This window comes from Cetorhinus maximus, chromosome 18 (assembly GCF_964194155.1).
Source record: "Cetorhinus maximus chromosome 18, sCetMax3.hap1.1, whole genome shotgun sequence".
In the NCBI taxonomy this organism is placed as follows: Eukaryota; Metazoa; Chordata; class Chondrichthyes; order Lamniformes; family Cetorhinidae; genus Cetorhinus; species Cetorhinus maximus.
In genome coordinates, this window is record NC_135896.1 from 89248536 (window position 1) to 89266824 (window position 18289).

The window sequence follows — 18289 nt, forward strand, 5'->3', positions numbered from 1 at the left end:
CAGACATGATGGGGCTGAATGGCCTCTTTCTGTGCCGTAATGTTTCTATGGTTCTATAAGTCTGTCTTAAGGTAAAAGCAAAATTTCTCTTTGGTTCTGATGAAGAGTCATATGGACTCGAAACTTCGACTCTGCCTTTCTCTCCACAGATGCTGTCAGACCTGCTGAGTTTTTCCAGCAATTTTTGTTTTTGTCTTAAGGTAAAGGCTGGCTTCAGACTCATTCTTTGCTCAGCATACAAGTATTGGAATCAACAGGTTGAATGGCGGAGTAGGCTTGAAAGGTCAAAAATGGCCTATTCCTCCTCCTATTTCTTATGTTTTTATAAGCGCACAAACAACATGGGCAGAATTTTATGGCCCCTCCCACCGACGAGATTTTCTGGTCTGGCCAAAGTCAACGGACTTTTGAATGGCTCACCACATTTTCCAGCCCTGCCCCTGCTGCGAGGGGGCCATAAAATTCCATCCCATAATACATAGCTATACTTCACTCAGGCCACATATTTAGCTGTTGCCCTCCCCATTTTTAACCTTTATGGCCTCAAGTTTCATTGTACTGTACTAAGCAAATAGTTAAATCTTACTGTAGCGTGTGGACTGTGGTATGTGATGTCTTGGCAGCTATCGGGGTATAAGTCATCAGGATAATTTAGAGCTTTTTTTTGACCTGGGCATTTATCATGCTTGGCCTCTGAATTTCCAAACCATCTTTTGTTCACACATTGAGACAGGAGTGAAGTTTCACTTTCCTCCGTGTTTGCCGTAACGCTAAAAATGATCAGGGAAAGGATGCTGTGACACCTTGGGCATTTAGATCATCGGAACATATTCTAGAAATTCAACAGCTATCCTCCCAGGTAAAATGGGTGTAGTCGCATGTCAAAACTTCCAAGGCAAAATTTCAGTGATGTTCTAGAGTCATCAGGATAACTTTGTTGCTTAACCCTCCACAATTTCCATGCTCTGCTCCATTACACCCACACGCCAAGGATGGAATTTAAGATCCTACCTCTTGGCAAAGTTGGTGGCAGGGGTGCATTTAATCTGACAGGAGGGTGGCAGATGGTGACACCATCACCTCCCCACCTCCTCCATGATTAATTCCATGGCGGGAAAGCCCATGGATAGCCAGCCTGCCCTGCTGCCAATCGTGGTCCTTAAGTGGGCAATTAATGCCCACTTATGTGCCTTATCCTGTCACCATTGGTATTAACCCTGCGGCGGATGAGGGGCTCGCCACGAGGTGAGCATGACAAGCAAACCTGTGGGGGTGGGGGCATGGTGGGTGTTTTGGGTGGCCCACTCCCTCTTGGGCCTATTGAGGCCCTTAAGTGGCCAATTAATGGCCACTGAAGTGCCTTATCCTGCAGTAGGGGGAGGCCCAGGCCAAGTGGGTAGCCCAGTAGGTTTTATTGGATGAACTGATATTGGGCAAGAAGTGGGTGTACCTCATTTGGTGGGTTGCCTGTGTCCATTGGAGACGTCACCCTCTCCCAAGGACATATCCCCTCCTTACCCTTGACCACCCCCCCCAACCCCACAAGCCTCTCAAACCTGGCCCCCACCTTCCTCACCCACCCGCTGGGGCCTGCTGGTCAGCCCCCACTGAAACCCTGGATTTATCGCCAGTCCAGCTCCCATAACTTGCTTTTGTTCGGGTTCTGCCTGTAGTCCCAGCAGCGGCCACCGCTTGAACTTGGCGCTGCCGGGACAACAGAGCTGCCGGCCAATTGGATATTTTGTGGGCGGTCTCCCGATTGACTTTTTAGACGGGGCGGGGAAAGCGCCACCCTATAGAGTCCAACCCTTTGTAAGATTTGGATCATGTTAGGTTGGGAACAGTAGTCTTAATTCAGGTGGTAAGGAACAAATACAAAGTTCAAACTAGACAAACTGTTTAAATTATTTTTGTCACTGACTGACCAGAAATACCCTTTGCCTGCAGAAGATTTTAACGTGGATACGCATCGTGCTGTGTTAACGTTCCAAAATCTGTGTCATATAATCAGTTTGGTATGTTCTAAATTTGGTTCTGAGTTGTTCTGAGAAATGTATTCCTCCCAGGCCCCAATACTCTCCAGCCTTAAATGAGGATTTCTGCTAGTGCAGGCTGGGATTGTGACTCGTCGAAACAAATTACTTCATAAATCTCCCTTTCTTTTCTTGTCTCAAAGCAGAAGTTAAGAAATTGATTGATTCTGGTTAATGCCCCACCCGCCAGCTCTGAAGATTTGCGGATTAGTGAGAAAGGGAAAAGATCAAAGGAGGCCCTATAAAGACAGTGTTACAGAAACTCCATTTCAATGCTAACGGATATAGCATGTGCGCATTTCTCCATTTGCAGGAATGAATACATCAGCATGGCCACAATAAAACTTTTACTGTAAATGAATGATCATTTAAAGGAGCAGCAACCTTGACAAATCGTTCTTCCATTATGGGGAAACAGATATTTGATATTTCATCGTGATAAAAAATTATCAATGGATCGCCTCCACCAAATAAAATATAAGCTTTTCAAACAGTTTATGGAAAGGTTAGTCCTCCTGAAGCCAGCTGTGTCTGTGGGCAGGATTTTGCATTGTGGGTCGGGCCCCTGGTGTTGGGGTCAAATGGGGTTTCTGACCCCGCAGCGTCGGGAGCAATTATTTTTCCTCGATTGGCTAATTAGTGGCCAGAGGATGCCCTCTCCGTCTAGTTAAGGTTGGCAGGTGGGCTGTCAAAGCTGTAGGGCCACTCGGAGGCCCTCTGGCGTGGAAGGAGCTGCAGCCTGCCATTGCAGGGAATGGGGAGAGAGAGGGCACCTCCGTTTTGAGGCAACCTCTCCACAACTTTAACAGATTTGAATTAGAACAAAATGGTCGCAGCTGCTGGGTCACTGTTGTGGAGCAGACAGGTGGGCAGGGACAGCCTCAAAGCCTGTCTGGAGTGCTAGCCCCATCGGTCTGCCGCTATAGGCAGCTGGTCCATTCCCAGTGCTGCCGAGGACTCACAGGCTGACTGGAAAATTGGCACGCTGGCCAGTGGCGTGAAATTATGTGCCTGACCATCTCCGTGCCAGCCCCCGCTGGCCTGTGAAAATCCTGCCCAATAAGAAGTAAAAAGCTATGGGCAGAATATTCCCCCCATCCAGGGGGAGGTTCAGGAACGGACACGTGAAGATGCGCCTCCAATCGGCGCCCCCGATTGGGGGCGTGCCGCCATTTTACGTGGGTGGGCCAGTTAAGGCCTGCCCAGTGTGACGTCCGCCAGGAAGCACTATGCGCTCCCTGTGCAGGCGGTGGGGGGGATTGCCTGGGCCGAGAGTGCGCTCTTTCATGCATGCGCACAAAAGAGCGCACTCATCTCCCTGAGGCTAAGTGCTGCCTCAGGGAGATCGGCTCCACAATAAAATATCTTAAAAATAGAAAAAAAAAATTTCCCTGACATGTTCCCTGAGTTGGGGCGTGTCCATCACATTCAAAGGCACCTTTATTACATTTTTAAAATCCTACATGAAACCTCATCCCACCCATGGATGAGGTTTCACGCTTTTTCCAATGCCCGCCAGGGCTCCTGGCCTGCCCGCCAACCTTAAGGTTGGACGGGCAGGTCCATTAATTACTTTAATGAATTTGTCAATGGCCTCAATTGGCCATTGACAGGTCGGTGGGTACACAGCTGATTCGACTGTGCCCCCGCCTACCTGAAAATTGAAATGGGGCAGGGTGACGTTGGGAGTTCTGCCCGACTTCATCCCGCGTCATTTTACGCGTCGGCGAGCGGGCCCCGCCCCTCTCTCACCGACCGTGAAATCCTGGCCTATGAATCTCAACTTTACTCCAGAAATATAATGGTTGCTTCCATACGTGAAATAATTTTGATAATACAATATTTTATGACTGGAAATAACGGAATGTAGCTTTCAACTTACTTTTTTATTGGTCATTTCAACCAACCACACTGAACATGTGGTTGACAAAGACCAATCAGATTTGACAATCACATTTCACACCAAGGCAGCCATGGCAATTCTGCACTAGATTTTCAGCCCATTGAAATAACTATCCAACTTTAAAGATGTCACTGAAAATAAATTGGTGTAGATTGACACTTAAAATTTAAAGTTTTAATGGAAGTATTAGCTATATTAAAGGCTTGGGTCTGAATAAGAGTTTGTTCACTGAACAAACTGGAACTCAATTTATGAATTAATCTAGACAGATGTCAGTTCCTGAAGCTCACTTGGTTCCAAATTTTATAGCAGACGGGGCAGGATGAAACACTTAAGTGGCCATTAATTCACCACTTAAGGGCCTCAATAAGCCCAAGGGCGAGCGGGCCACTTGACAGCTCCACCACCCCACCCCCCCCACCCTAAAATGGGACACAGATTGGGGGCATGGGGAATGGGCAGGAAGATGGTGGGCAGGCCACATGGGCAGGCAGGCCATGCAATGCATTTTATAAGTGCCCAACCCCTGCCTTCAAACACGCTGGTGAAGGGCTGTAAAATTCAGCCCATTGATTCTCCCTTCCATTATACAAAACTCTGAAAATCAGGTGAGAGGTGTAACGGGCAGTTGAATCAGTGTGGCCCGTTTTACACTATCAGCCTGAGTCAGTATTATTCCCAATGTGTTTACTCAAGCTCCTGTGAGGATCAGTGTGTATGTCACGATATACAACATCATCAGAAATGTTCACATGTAGATTTCCATTGTTTGCTATTCCAAGCAAAATCGTTAATATTTTTAAATTCAAAATATCAAACAGAGGAAACCTTTACAAACACGCCTATTGCATTGTTACATATAAAGAGCCAGAAAACCATTTATTCCACTTTGCCTTAACTGGCCACTACACAGGTCTTTCTCATGGAAGACATCTTGGGGCAGAGTTTGAAGATAGGCTGAGTGAACGGGCAAAAGCCTGGCAGATGGCGTACAATGTAGGAAAATATGAAGTTGTTCACTTTAGCAGGAAGAATAAAAAAGCAGAGTATTACTTAAACAGAGAACGACTGCAGAATTCCGATGTGCAGAGGGATCTAAGTGTTCCAGTACATGAATCATAAAAAGTTCCTATGCAGGTACGGCAAGTAATTAAGAAGGCTAATGGAATGCTATCCTTTATTACAAGGGGAATTGAACATAAAAGTAAAGATGTTATGCTTCAGTTATACAGGGCATTGGTGAGACCACACCTCAAATATTGTGTGCAGTTTTGGTCTCCTTATAGAAGGAAGGATATAAATGCGTTGGAAACTGTTCAGAGGAGGTTTACTAGATTGATACCTGGAATGAGCAGGTTATCTTATGAGGAAAGGTTAGACAGACTGGGCTTATTTCCACTGGAGCTTGGAAAGCGTGAGGGGTGACTTGATTGAAATATATAAGATCCTGAATGGTATTGACAAGGTGGACGTGGAAAGGATGTTTCCTCTTGGGTGATTCCAGAACTAGGGGGCACTGTTTTAAAATTAGGGGTTGCCCTTTTAGGACAGAGATGAGGAGAAATTTTTTCTCTCAAGTGGCTGTGCGACAAGAACTCTCTGCCTCCGAAGGCGGTGGAAGTGGGATCATTGAATATTTTTAAGGTGGAGGTAGATAGTTTCTTGTTAGGCAAGGGAATCAAAGGTTATCGGGGATAGATGGGAATGTGGAATTCGAAACACAAACAGATTAGCCACGATCTTACTGAATGATGGAGCAGACTTGAGGGGCCGAATGGCCTATTTCTGCTCCTATTTCATATGTTCATATGTGTGAAGTCTGTGGCCTGGAAACGACAGGGATATCAGCCTGAAAATTGCAATGTAGAATTGACTGCCCCATTCTCCCATCGCCAATTTGTCAGAGTGTGAGGACTGGGCAGCCAACTGTAGCATGTGAATGGCTAACTTGGGTTTTTGGTTGTCATGAGGACCCTGGTGTCATTTTTGGACTCAATGGGGTGGAGAAATGGCTGTGAAAATTTCAGTATCAACTGCCAGTCCAGCCGAAGTGGAGGCTATAGGTAGGTTTTTAGCTATTTTTGTGGGACCTGGAGGCAGTAGGAGTGCTTGTCTCTAAGCACCAGAAAAGGAATCTGGGCCATTGCTGCACCAGCTCAACTTCTGCAAGAATGAAGCCCAGACCTGAATATTTCCCACACCAGGCGGGCTCGGTGGGAACAGGCGGGGGTAGTTACGGATCTGACCGCTGCCCGTGATTGGCTCCGCACCGCCATTTTACTCAGGCGACCAATTAAGGCCCACCCAACATAATATGTGAGCAGTAGCGCTCAGCACTACCTGTGCAGATGAGGGGAGGAGGGAGAGTTGGGGCCAGCACTCTATCGGGCATGTGCGCGCAAGAGTGCTTCAATCTCCCCGAGGCACGGAGCTGCCTCAGGGAGATTGAAGAGCTTTTGAGAACAATAAATAAAATCAATAAAAAGTTAATGAAACATGTCCCCTCATGTCACATGAGATGGGACATGTTTTTATTTTTCAGAAAAAGTTTTTATTTAATTTATAAAAGCTTTAGGAAACCTCATCCCGCTCGTGGATGAGGTTTCCTAAAAAACGTAAAGGCCGCTTGGCCTTTTCGCCTGCCTGCCAACCGTAAGGTTGGATGGGTAGCGTAAACTTGACATTAATTACTTTGTTATTGTCCTTAACAGGCCTATCAATTATTGGCGGGTGCGCAGCTGACTCCAGCGCGCGCCCGCTGAACGAAACATTGTGAGACAGCGCGATGATGACGTCGGGACACACGCCAGCGTCATCGCGCGTCATTTTGGGCGCCGACATGTCGGGATCGCCCCTGCACACCGACTGAAAAATTCAGGCCCCTGCCTTTCCTTTCCTAGGCCTGAAGGTCATCGGGGTCACTCAACGTTGCGGGAGCACAGACCTTGTGCGCTGTTTGGGACATTGGTATTCCCCCCTTCTTGGACCCAAGTTAACGTGACCTGGTCCTTCAAATAGACTGGGCCTCCCATTGGCACAAATGGATGGTCAGTTAGAAAACCAAGGGAAACCTTATCTCCTTGTGTCCTTTCTATTTGAAATTGCTAATTAAGTGCCATATAGAAGCTGTTTTGTGCTGTTAGTGTGGATCAACTCTAACTAGGGACAGTTGAGGTTGTTCATACTCATTGAGATAGAGCACTTGCAGTCATCAAAATGAGGAAACTTTCATCCCATCAGTCTAGCTTGAACATGGACCATGTTCTCATGACGGAAAGTCTGTGTGTCAACCACGTCTATGTGGAATAGATGAACTGAAAGCCAACATTTGGTTATTGAATGATAAGGCAGTAAGTATATATTTCATAAGTGGCATAGTCAAAAAAAGATTGAGTGTTTCATGTTTTGAAAAGTAAAGCAAATCCTCTGCATTTTGGAGATAAATTAACACAAGTGTTTGAATGGGATGATGACTCAGAATTTTATTTCCCTCAATCACAACTTGCATTTATGCAGCACTTCACAACAAAATTCAGCACTAACTGCTGACTATTGCTCTATGTAGAATTTCTGGCGTATAGAATGAAATAAGAATTTAGATATTTCCTGAGCTTTGAATTTAACAGAAAATACCCTTTTAGAGTGTTGATATATGCACAATGACAGGACTGTACAGGAGACTGTCGGACAAGTGACACCATAAACCATTGTGCTGACTGGCTGAAACATAATAAATAATGTAGATTCTTTGTGAATAAAAATCTTTTCAACAATATAGTGTAGAAAAGTGGCATCGATTTGCTGTTAAAATGAGACCAATATGTATTTTTTTAAAAATAGTTCATTTTCTGAATGTTCCCATTCAAGGCTATCTCTGTGGAGTCTTGTTAATTTGCATTTCAAAAGCCAACTTATGGAGGGCACCCACTGTGATGAGCAAAGCCAGAGGGGCCTCCTTAAAAATCATTTGGTTCTCGTCAGTACCTAGGGTAGTTTGCCTGTTGTTTGAGTTGCTTTTTATATATTTTTTTGGTTGCCTCTGAGTTTTGCCTGTGGTCTCCTATCGGCTTTCAGTTTGAGTAAACAAGCAGTTAGCAGATATCTTGCAGAAAAAGAAGGAAGCTCAGTCTATACACTTCTAGCAAGGGAAAACACAGGCAGTTCAAATTGGAACAAACTGTTGAGACTTCAGTTCAGGAAAGCCTATGTGCAAGCTAAGAATAATTCAAGCCTGGATTAAACTCCATTTCAGGGCTTCACATTGAAAACACAAAGTAATACGCGCTCCAAAGGAATTGTTTTGTACGTCATACAGTATGTGTTGATTTATTACATTGTAATATAGCCTTGGAACTTGCTTTCCCTGTTTGATACCCCAAACTGTAACCTGTACTTTCAGATGCTTGGCATTGTAGGTCATTTTCCGGAATCAGCAACTCCAATACTAGTTCAAAGTTGTTTTCTTGGACCATTGATGCCATGTGTTATTTGTGCATTACTGTGTGAGCTTCACAGCATCCAATGAGCAGACCCATTTTAATGCATACAGTCAAGGAAATCTTGTATGTACAGTATGACGCAACAGCCAATCAAACATAATATATAATATGCACATTTTGGGGGAGCTTGCAAAATTGGATTAATATGTTGGAGTTTCACTCGGTTACCTTCAAGGGTATGAGGGGAATCTTCAGTATGTTGAGCTGTATATAGGTGAATGGGCAAGAACATGGCAGATGGAATATAACGTGAATAAGTGTGAAGTTATCTACGTTGGTAGAAAAAGAGCAGAAAGCCATTTCCTAAATGGTGAGAGGTTGGGAAGTGTTGATATTCAAAAGGGTCTGGGTGTCCTTGTTCGTGAGTCACTAAAAGCTAGCAGCAGGTGCAGCAAGCAATCAGGAAGGCAAATATGGCCTCTACCGCAAGGGGATTTGAGTACAGGAGTAATGATGTTTTGCTGAAATTGTATAGAGCCTTGGTGAGACTGCACCAAGAGTATTGTGTACAGTTTTGTCTCCTCATCTAAGAAAGGATATACTTGGCATGGAGGGAGCGCAACAGAGGTTCATCAGACTAATCCCTGGGATGGTGGGATTGTTTTATGAGCAGAGATTGAAGAAACTGGGCCTGTATTCTCTAGAGGTTTGAAGAATGAGAAGTGATCTCATTGAAACATACAAAATTCTTGCAGGGTGTGATGACGTAGATGTGGATAGGGTGTTTCCCCTGGCTGGTTAGTGTAGAACCAGGGGAACACAGTCACTGAATAAGGGGAAGGTCATTTAAGACTGAGACGAGGAGGAATTTGTTCATTCAGAGGGTGGTGAATCTTTGGAATACTCTACCCCAGAGGGCTGTGGAAGCTCAATCATTGATCATGTTCAGGACAGAAATTGATAGATTTCTGGATACTAATGACAACAAAGGTAATGAAGATAGTGGGGAAAAATGATGTAAAGGTAGATGATAAGCCATGATCTGTTTGAATGGCAGAGTAGGCTCAAAGGGCCGAATAGCCTACTCCTGTTCCTATTTCCTATGTTACTACATTCCTAAATTCTTGGAGCTTGTGTCTGGTCATTACTATTCCGAGGAGTTGTGGTTCAGATGGAAAATTGTGGTCAGGAGTGGGTGCGATGGGACAACTTATCTATCTTTTTCTCTCTTTAGTTCTTATTGTACTGTTTATTTGACCTATTAAAGAGTCTCTGTATTCATGGAACCCTTGCTGTTTAGGGAAAAGGAGTCAAATGTCATCTAAATGACTTAATGATGCATAGCAGTGCTATTTATAATCATTACATTACATGTTTGCAAACAGCCAAAGTTTGCCAGATGTATTTGAATGAAGAGAGTGACTCTGTGAAGGATGACTTGTCATATTATAGAAGAAGGGTGGGATTGACTGGGGGCATGGGTGCTACTTGGTATTCATTTCTGATCGTAAATGTATCAGAAAAAGAAGAAGAGCTGGTCAAGAAGAACAAAATCCAAAGAAGAGCTGATTGTGCCAAATGCCTGACCGAGATGCTGTAATTTTTGGGAAATGCCTTTAGCAACTGCATTGAGATTGAAGATTGATTGAGCACAGAGCTCGAATGGTTCTAGGCTGTAATGATAAGATTTTGTAAGCAATAGGTCAGGTGATCTTCTCAGGGAAATTGGATTCTGAGACCAAGGAGCCGGCAGTGCTTGCTTTAAGATAGCATCGTGCTGCACAGCATATTGTTGATTCAGGCTCGGTTCTCCTGTGTGTTATTTTTTGGTAGAGTAGGGACCTGACCACTCTGACCCTCTATAGCTGTCAACAAATTACACCAGGCGCAGAACTATTACTGAGCTCAACTGTAATATAATGAGGTTGCAGATCTCTTCTATCTTTTAATGTTTTTTTTCCTGAATTTCATTTTTTATTTTCTTCCAGAGACATTGGAATAAATACGTGACATGATCGTACACACGACCCTTCACAATATAAATGGCTGTTATTGCCGTATCCCTACCATTTAGCTAAATAAGGGTAGTCTTATAGAGGCTGAAATAGCTATAAGTGCCTCTACTGCTTACTCTTTAATCACACTGTGTACAGACAGCGAATCGATCTGTAGAGCTCAAATTACCTCAGAAAATGAGCTATTTTCTCTATGCACAAGACCCAACAGAGTGTTTTCATTCATTTATTCTGGACAGGTGAATAAATTTTGAGAGCGTTTCAGTGCCAGGAAATGCAGCATTTTTCTGGGTTTGACACTCACTGTTGATGTTAAGCCCTGCCAGGTCAGGGATTCCATAGATTAAATCCTGTCTGAATAATGTGCCATCATTTTGTTTTCCATGCAGTTCCTGAGCAAGATGCTGAAAGAAAGGAATAAAGGAATGGCAAGGTTAAGCAGCTCGCTTAGGTTTTGGTATCAGGTTGTTGCCCTGTGTCAAAAATCCATGGGGAAGAACTGCAACATCCCCACCCCCCCATCCTGGGCACCCGCCCCCCACCCCACCCCCCTCCCCTATCCCCACCCCCCCCTCCCCACCTCACCACCCCCTCTCTCCCCAAGCAGCCTTTGGGCCGTTGGCTAGCTGAATGTCCTAGTGTCCAGTTTGAAGGCCAGGTTTTGTTAGCATTGGGCAGCAGTGGGAATCAAGACCCTGCTCCTCCTGGCTTTACCACAGTGAAGAGATGCCTAACCAGGATGACTAACTTGGCTGAGATAAAATAGGATACACTTTGACCATGGGAATGGAGTTGGGGGAGGGGGGGTTGGTGAGGGGGTTGTGGGTGGTTGCTGGTGACCATGAAAGTGGGGAAGTGAGGGGGTCTGGTGGTTAGTAAGCAGGAGAACAGGCGGGGAGGTTTCAACATGAGACGGGATGGGGGTCTGGGGGACAGTCTGACAAACATACAAATTATAGGCAGAAGCAAAATGGTGCAGATGCTGGAATGCTGCAATAAAAACAAAAAATGCCAGAAATGCTCAGCAGGTCAGGCAGCATCTGCAGAGAAAAGAAATGACTTAACCTTTCGTCAGAACTGAGGAAAGTTCAAAAAGTTATAGGTTTTAAGCTAGTGAATGAGGACAGAAGAAGAACAAAAAAGAAGGTTTGCAATAGGGTGGAGGGCAAGAGACCAAGGTTTCGTAGTTCTAAAACTAATGGGTGTGGTATTGGGTAAAGTAAAGAAACAAAAGATGTGCCTAGATGAGGTGTGAAGGGCAGGATAGCAGCCGTTTGAATGCAATGTAAAGGAATTAAGAAAGAAATAAGAGGAAAACTGAACCAGCAAAAAAACAAAACACGATAAAAGATGAGGGCAGAGGTTTGATCTAAAATTGTTGAATTCAGTGTCAAGTCCAGAAGAACGTGAGTGCCCAGTCAAAAGATGAGGCTCTGTTCCTCATGCTTGTGTTGAGCTTCATTGGAACACTGTAGCAGGCCAAGGACAGAAAGGTCAGGGTGGGAGCCAGACAGAGAATTGAAGTGATGGGCGACTGAAAGCTTGGGGTCATGCCAGTGGTCTGAACCGAGGTGTTTCATAAAGGGGTGAGCCAGTCTGTGATTGGTCTCCCCAGTGCAGTGGAGACCACATCATGAATAGCATATACAGCATTCTAAATTGAAAGAAGGACAAGTAAATTGCTGCTTCATTTGGAAGAAGTGTTTGGATCTTTTAATGGTGGGAAGGGAGAAGGTAAAAGGGCAGGGTTTGCATCTTCTGCGCTTGCATAGAAAAGTGCCTTAGGGAAGGATGTTGGAGGTGACTGAGGAGTGGACCAGAGTGTCGCAGATGGAATGGTCTCTTTGGAGTGCTGAGAGGCGAGGGCAGGGGAAGATGTGTTTGGTGGTGGCATCATGCTGGAGGTGGCAGGATTAACGGTCCTGTATCACCTTATTCAGGAGGTTGAGACAGCGCAACTTGTAACACAACAGCTTGCTGCCAAAGATGTAGCCTTCCACTCACAGCTCAGGTAAACCTCCTAGTGGAATAAATGAGGTGCAACGTTCACAATAGCCCAAAATTTGCTGAGAAAGTAATGGCAGGTTCAAGGCTCAGGTTATTATCAATGTGTAAAAATCCCAGCAACCGTGGTGAGGAAGATACTCTATGGGCAGAATTTTCCGTTTGGCGGGCGGGCCTGACCCAATCGCCGCCAGCGATCGGGGCCGCACCACCATTTTACGTGGGCGGGCCAATTAAGGCCCGCCCAGCATGACATTCGCTGGGAAGCGCTATGCGCTTCCTGTGCAGGCGGGGAGGGGAATCCCTAAAATCCAGAGTGCGCTCTTTCACGCATGTGCAGCCTCAGGGAGATCGCCTACTTTTAAAAATATTAAAAATAGAGAAAAGAAAAATCCCTTACATGTCCCCTCATGTGACAATGTCACATGAGTTGGGATATGTTCATAATTTACAGAACAACTTTATTACAATTTTTAAAACCCTACATGGAACCTCATCCCGCCGCTGGATGAGGTTTCATGTTTTTTCTATTTGCCGCCGGGGCTCCTGGCCGACCCACCAACCTTAAGGTTGGACAGGCAGGTCCTTTAATTGGTTAATTGATCCTGTCAATGGCCTCAATTGGCCATTGACAGGTCGGCGGGCCCACAGCTGATTTTGCTGCGCCCCCGCCTTCCTGAAAATTTAAATGGGGTGCGGTGACATCAGGGGTTCCGCCCGATGTCATCCCGTGTCATTTTAGGTGTCAGCGAGCGGGCCCCGCGCCCCCACTCACCGATGGCAAAATTCTTCCCCATGTGTTGCGAATGCCCACAAATAACAGGACAATTTTGCACAGTTCCACCATCAGTCTTGCAAAAATTGGATTCCTCCAGCAACTTTTCTGTCAAGAAATTGCCGAATTTGTGCTGTAAACATGAATTACACTTGCCACAGGAAATTAAAGCTGGTATTTCACAATGTAAGGACCCTGTTGATGGGATGCATATGGTCCTCCCACCCCACTCAATCTTGGATGCCCAGCAAGGGAACAATTGTAACTGTGGAGGCTCACTTCTGCAGGTAGTAAATCGTTCTTCGAGGTTTTTTGGATTTTAACTTATAAATATGATAGGTTTTTTTCTTACTTTTCCTTTCTGTTTCTTTTATCTCTCACTTAATCCAATCTTTCTTTCTCTCTCTTCATTTCTATTCCTATATTTAATTTGACTTTATTTCATCTTATTTCCTTTTCCTTCATTTCTCTGGTTCTTTCTCCATCCTCAAGTTTCATGGGTTAAGGAGATAAGCCATTGGTCCCACAGATTACCAAGGTCCCAGATGCCCCTTTGACTCCATTATCAGCTCAACTTCCAGCAATTTACATTGTAAAGGGAATTAAGATGAAAGGTGAGGAAAAATTCCCTAGTGTACAGAGCACCCTGCGAGTTGTCTCACTGCAACAAATCCTGGGCCATAATCCATGGAGTTCCTACAGAGTTGACTCCATTACCCTCCTAACCAACCAGGACATGAGAGGCTTATTTGTAAGGGGTAGGAACGAATATAGCAGGAAGTGAGATACAAGAACCTTATGCTTCCAGGTTTCAAAGGTAGAAAGAAAGTGCAACAATTCACGGAGTGCCCGCATCGCTCCCCTCACAGCCCCACCACAGCTGTAGAACCTTCTGGTGTCATAGGGCAGAATTTCTCCATCTGTCGGAGGTGGGTTCAGAGGCAAGCGGGCTGGGAAAGTCCCCACCTTCTTTCAGCTTTCTCCAAGGTAGCATTGAAGGTGAGCGGAGAACCAACCACCACCACCCCCCCAAACTTGGGTCTGTTGTGTAAGTAATTACGCAGTTGTTGAGGTTGTTAAGAAATAAATTATGAGCTGAATTAGCCCTGATTCATGGTCTCCGAGCCACGCAACCTGTTTTCCAACCTGTCAGCAACTCGCCAGGGTCTCCAAGGCAAATGCACAGCAGGAAGGGCTTTCTAAGTGAAACTGGCAAGCTGGGAAGGATTTGGCCAGTTACACTGAGGAGCTCCAGACATGACCAGGTGAGAGACTGCTGTTCAAAGCTCTTCTTCTCTCAGAGAGTGCTGTCACTGTTTGTTGGGCGATTGCCAACTTCTTAGAAGGCACTTCACCTGTTGTACTTCACTCACCTTCAGCTGCACTTCCTTGCTGCTCGCCTTCAGTACAACATGGAGCTCCACCTTTCACCTCTGTTGAGGGGCAAGAGCAGAAGCCATACCACCGCTAACAGTCAGCTGCAGCAGGGACAACACCAGCAGCAACATCAGCTCCTTTCTCCTCAGCTGCATTCACCTCCACAGGGCACAGGGGCTGGACACCGAGACCCAGGGAGGCAAGACTCCTAACACAGGGTCTACAGGCAGAGGATCAGCTCTCACGACATGTCTGAGCATCAGTGCCTCATGAGGCTCCGACTTTCACGGCAGGCCACTACTGACATCTGCAGCCCCCTGGAACACAATCTCCTTGACAGTGGACCCAGAGGGCACATGTCACTAGTGGCTGACAAGGTGCCTGTAACTAAAGGGCCATCATCCTTCTCATGCCCCCGCCACCCCCACCCACACCCCCAGGTCTATGCCTCTCACCAAGTAGTGTGCTCTCTTCTCCTTCTCCTTCAAGGAGAGAAATCAGGTGTGAGTGCTTACAATGGCTTGTGTGGAGAGGAGGGAAGGACCAAATTTGTCGAGGATGACAATGAGGCATGGATGTGATAGGGTAAAGGGTTGAGTGTGAACATTGGCTGTTCAGATGGGGATGTGAAGTGCCTGGAAGAGAGGAATAAGTGGAGCTTCTGGGTGCGTTATCCTGAGGAGTGCTGTGCCAGAGAATGTTGTAAAGTAAGAGTGTGAGGCTTGACAGTTTTACGTCAGTCACCTTTCCCAACCTCCCGATGTCCTGGATCCTCTCAGTGTACAGTCTCCAGGTTGGAGGGACCGCACCCCTGCTGCTGACTTCCTTGGCCAACTACTTCCATGCCTGCTTGGCTGGAGAGGTTGTCTTCTTCCCCCAGCCCATGGGAGACCTCGCCTCACTTGAGCTCCTCAGCTCTCCCAGCAGGTGAGAATGAGAGGCGCGGGAAGCAGCCTTCCTTGGGTCTCTTCTCCATTCTCCATTCCTGTGGTTGCTGCAGCCTCAAAAATCCAAGTTTAATTGGAAATCCTTCCTTTGACAGAAGGGATGCCCTACCTAATTGAGCAGGGAGTCTGGAGGATGGATGACAATTGGTTTGCTCAGTAAAGAGAAACTGTCAGGCACTGTCCTTTAAATAGCTGAGTTCCAAACCTGATAATGGCCCTGTCACTCTGGCAGGGTCTAAGAAGAGAAGGCTCCACCATAACCTGATAATTTGAGTATTGACGTCTTCTTAGAAAATCCAACAGGTTAATCAACACTGCCTCAGGTCCTATATTTTGTGCTTTCCGACCTGGAAGCGCATGAACAGTTTTACTAATCTCCACTCAATGTTCTTTCTGTTAAGCCATTCAGAAACATTGCGGAATCATCTCTAAGGTCACTGGGATTCTCAAGGAAAGCTTTAACTGACAGTGGTAATAGTTACAACACTGGTTAATCACCATGTACAGAGATGCTTCTCGCTCTTCTGGGCTCGTGCCGTGAGTGCTGAGTGAGAATTCATTACAATGCCTGAAGCCAAAGGGGAAATGGAATTATTACGTCGAGAAGGCTGAATTCTCGGGCCCCGCAGTCACCAGGAACAGGGGAAGGCGGGATCTGAAAATTACAAGGCCTGCATTTTGTATGCCGGGGCCTGGGAATACTGGCGCCTCCACAAGGCGGGTGAAGGCAGTTCGGCTAGTTAAGAGCCTTGTTAAAGGTAGGATTTTCCAGTCAGCTTCCAGATTCCCAATGCAATGCATGGGCAGGTCAGCTACCTGCAGATGGGCACCAAGCGCTCCTGGCAGGCCTAGAGGCCCTCCTTCCCTGCCTGGGTGGGGGTAGAGCCACAATCCGGCCTATAGAGGGGCTGGCCCCATCCCCCATCCCCCCCCCCAACTCCCCAAAGTGGTGGCCAGGCTACTTTTTATATTTTTTTGTAATTAAAAATTTTAAAAAGTGCCTGAGAGGGCACCTGCTGGTTGGAGCGCCACTCCCAGTTACTTACCTTATCCTGTTGCCGGATGATTCTCTGAAGCTGGAGACTGACCCTCCAGTTTCGAGGGCCCACCTGCTGCCCTTAATTGGACAAGGAACCTCTCTCCATGACAATTAAGGGCTCATCCACATGAAAATTTTGACTTTAATCAGTTCCTCACCAGAGAGGGGTTCAGGGCCTGAAAACAGTCCCGATTCTTCCGTGGGGAAAACTCAGCCCAGAATGTCATTTTTGGAGTATTAGAGATGATTAACAGAATCCCAAGATTGGATTCAAGGCTTTAGCTCCCGCTCCCATTAGCTCTATCGTTTTACTACTTTTAATATTATTGTGTAACAGCTTTAACACATCATAAATCTAACAGCTCCGTGCCTCAGGGAGATTGAATCGCTCTTTCGCGCGCGTGTGCGAACTGTGCGCTAGGCCCGGTTCTCCCTCCTCCCCCCCCGCCGCCCGCGCAGGTAGTGCTCAGCACTGCCACTCATGATCCATGCAGGGTGGGCCTCGGTTGGCCCACCCGCGTGAAATCGCGGTGCGGAGCCAATCACAGGCGGCGGTCGGCTTCCCGACCGCCCGCGCCCACTCCCGCCGAGCCCGCCCGACGAGAGAAAAATTCTGGCTAATATTACAGGCTGCCACTGACAAAACTGGAAAAACCCCTCATGCCCCATGCACAGCACTCTCTGAAAGTAAAATACTGTAGAAATTGGTCAGCACAAAGCATCAATCTGGAAGAATGACTGGCTGACTATTTATAGACCCAGCCTCTGTTTCCCAGGCAGCAACTTGCAGGAGAAATGTAGGTATAATTAATTCAAAACTTAGCTTCATTAGCAGCTGGATACAAGCTAGACTTTTATGTCATGTGCATATATTGCCTTGAGATAATTATTTTTTTGTTGCTTGCAGAGAGAAGCAGCACCGTAGTTTACCTGTGTGGGAAGCAATGCTGTGACAGATGTACTAACAACAACAGTACACAGAGAATCTAGGTTCAAGGTTAAATAAACTGCTGGCTTGTAGCCATGCAGAGTGTGTGCAACAGGCCCACCACTGATGTGGAGAATTACATGGTTGCACGTGACCCATTCTGCTAAGCTGGAATAGACTGGCAAGAGGTGTCTGCTTGTCCTTCAGTCTCACTATTGTTTACCTCAATATTGGACAGGTGTATGAGAGTGTGTGTGCATCCTGTAATATCCTCGTTTGTGGAGGACGTAACAGCTAATTAATAAAATGGTACAAATAAAGGAAGACAGCTGATGGGTGGGTACAAATATTTGAGCTTTCCTTTGGATGAAATCTGACAGGTGTGGAGAAATGCAATGAAAAGATGGCGGGTTCTGTGTGTCCAAAACCGCAAAGCACTACAGGAAATGATTCACTATACTGGGGCATCTCATGGCATCTGCCACTAATTGGGCTTTTGTTAGACATTCCCTCGCACATTTACATTTCTGAATTTTTTGCATGCCTAGTTGCTGTAAGTGTGAGCTGATAATGGCACAGTGAGGGAAACAGGGCATCTGGAACCTAAATGAACAGGCCAAGCGACAGCATAAAAATGTAAAAAAAATAGGAAGAGGAGTAGACCATATGGCTGTTTGAGCCTTCCCCGCCATGGAATATAATTATGCTGATCCTCTGCCTCAGCTCCACTTTCCCAGCCACTCACTTCAGTCCCAGAGAGACCAAAAATCCATTTGTTTCAGCCTTAAATGTACTCAATGATGAAGTGAAGAAATTTCTTTTCATCTCA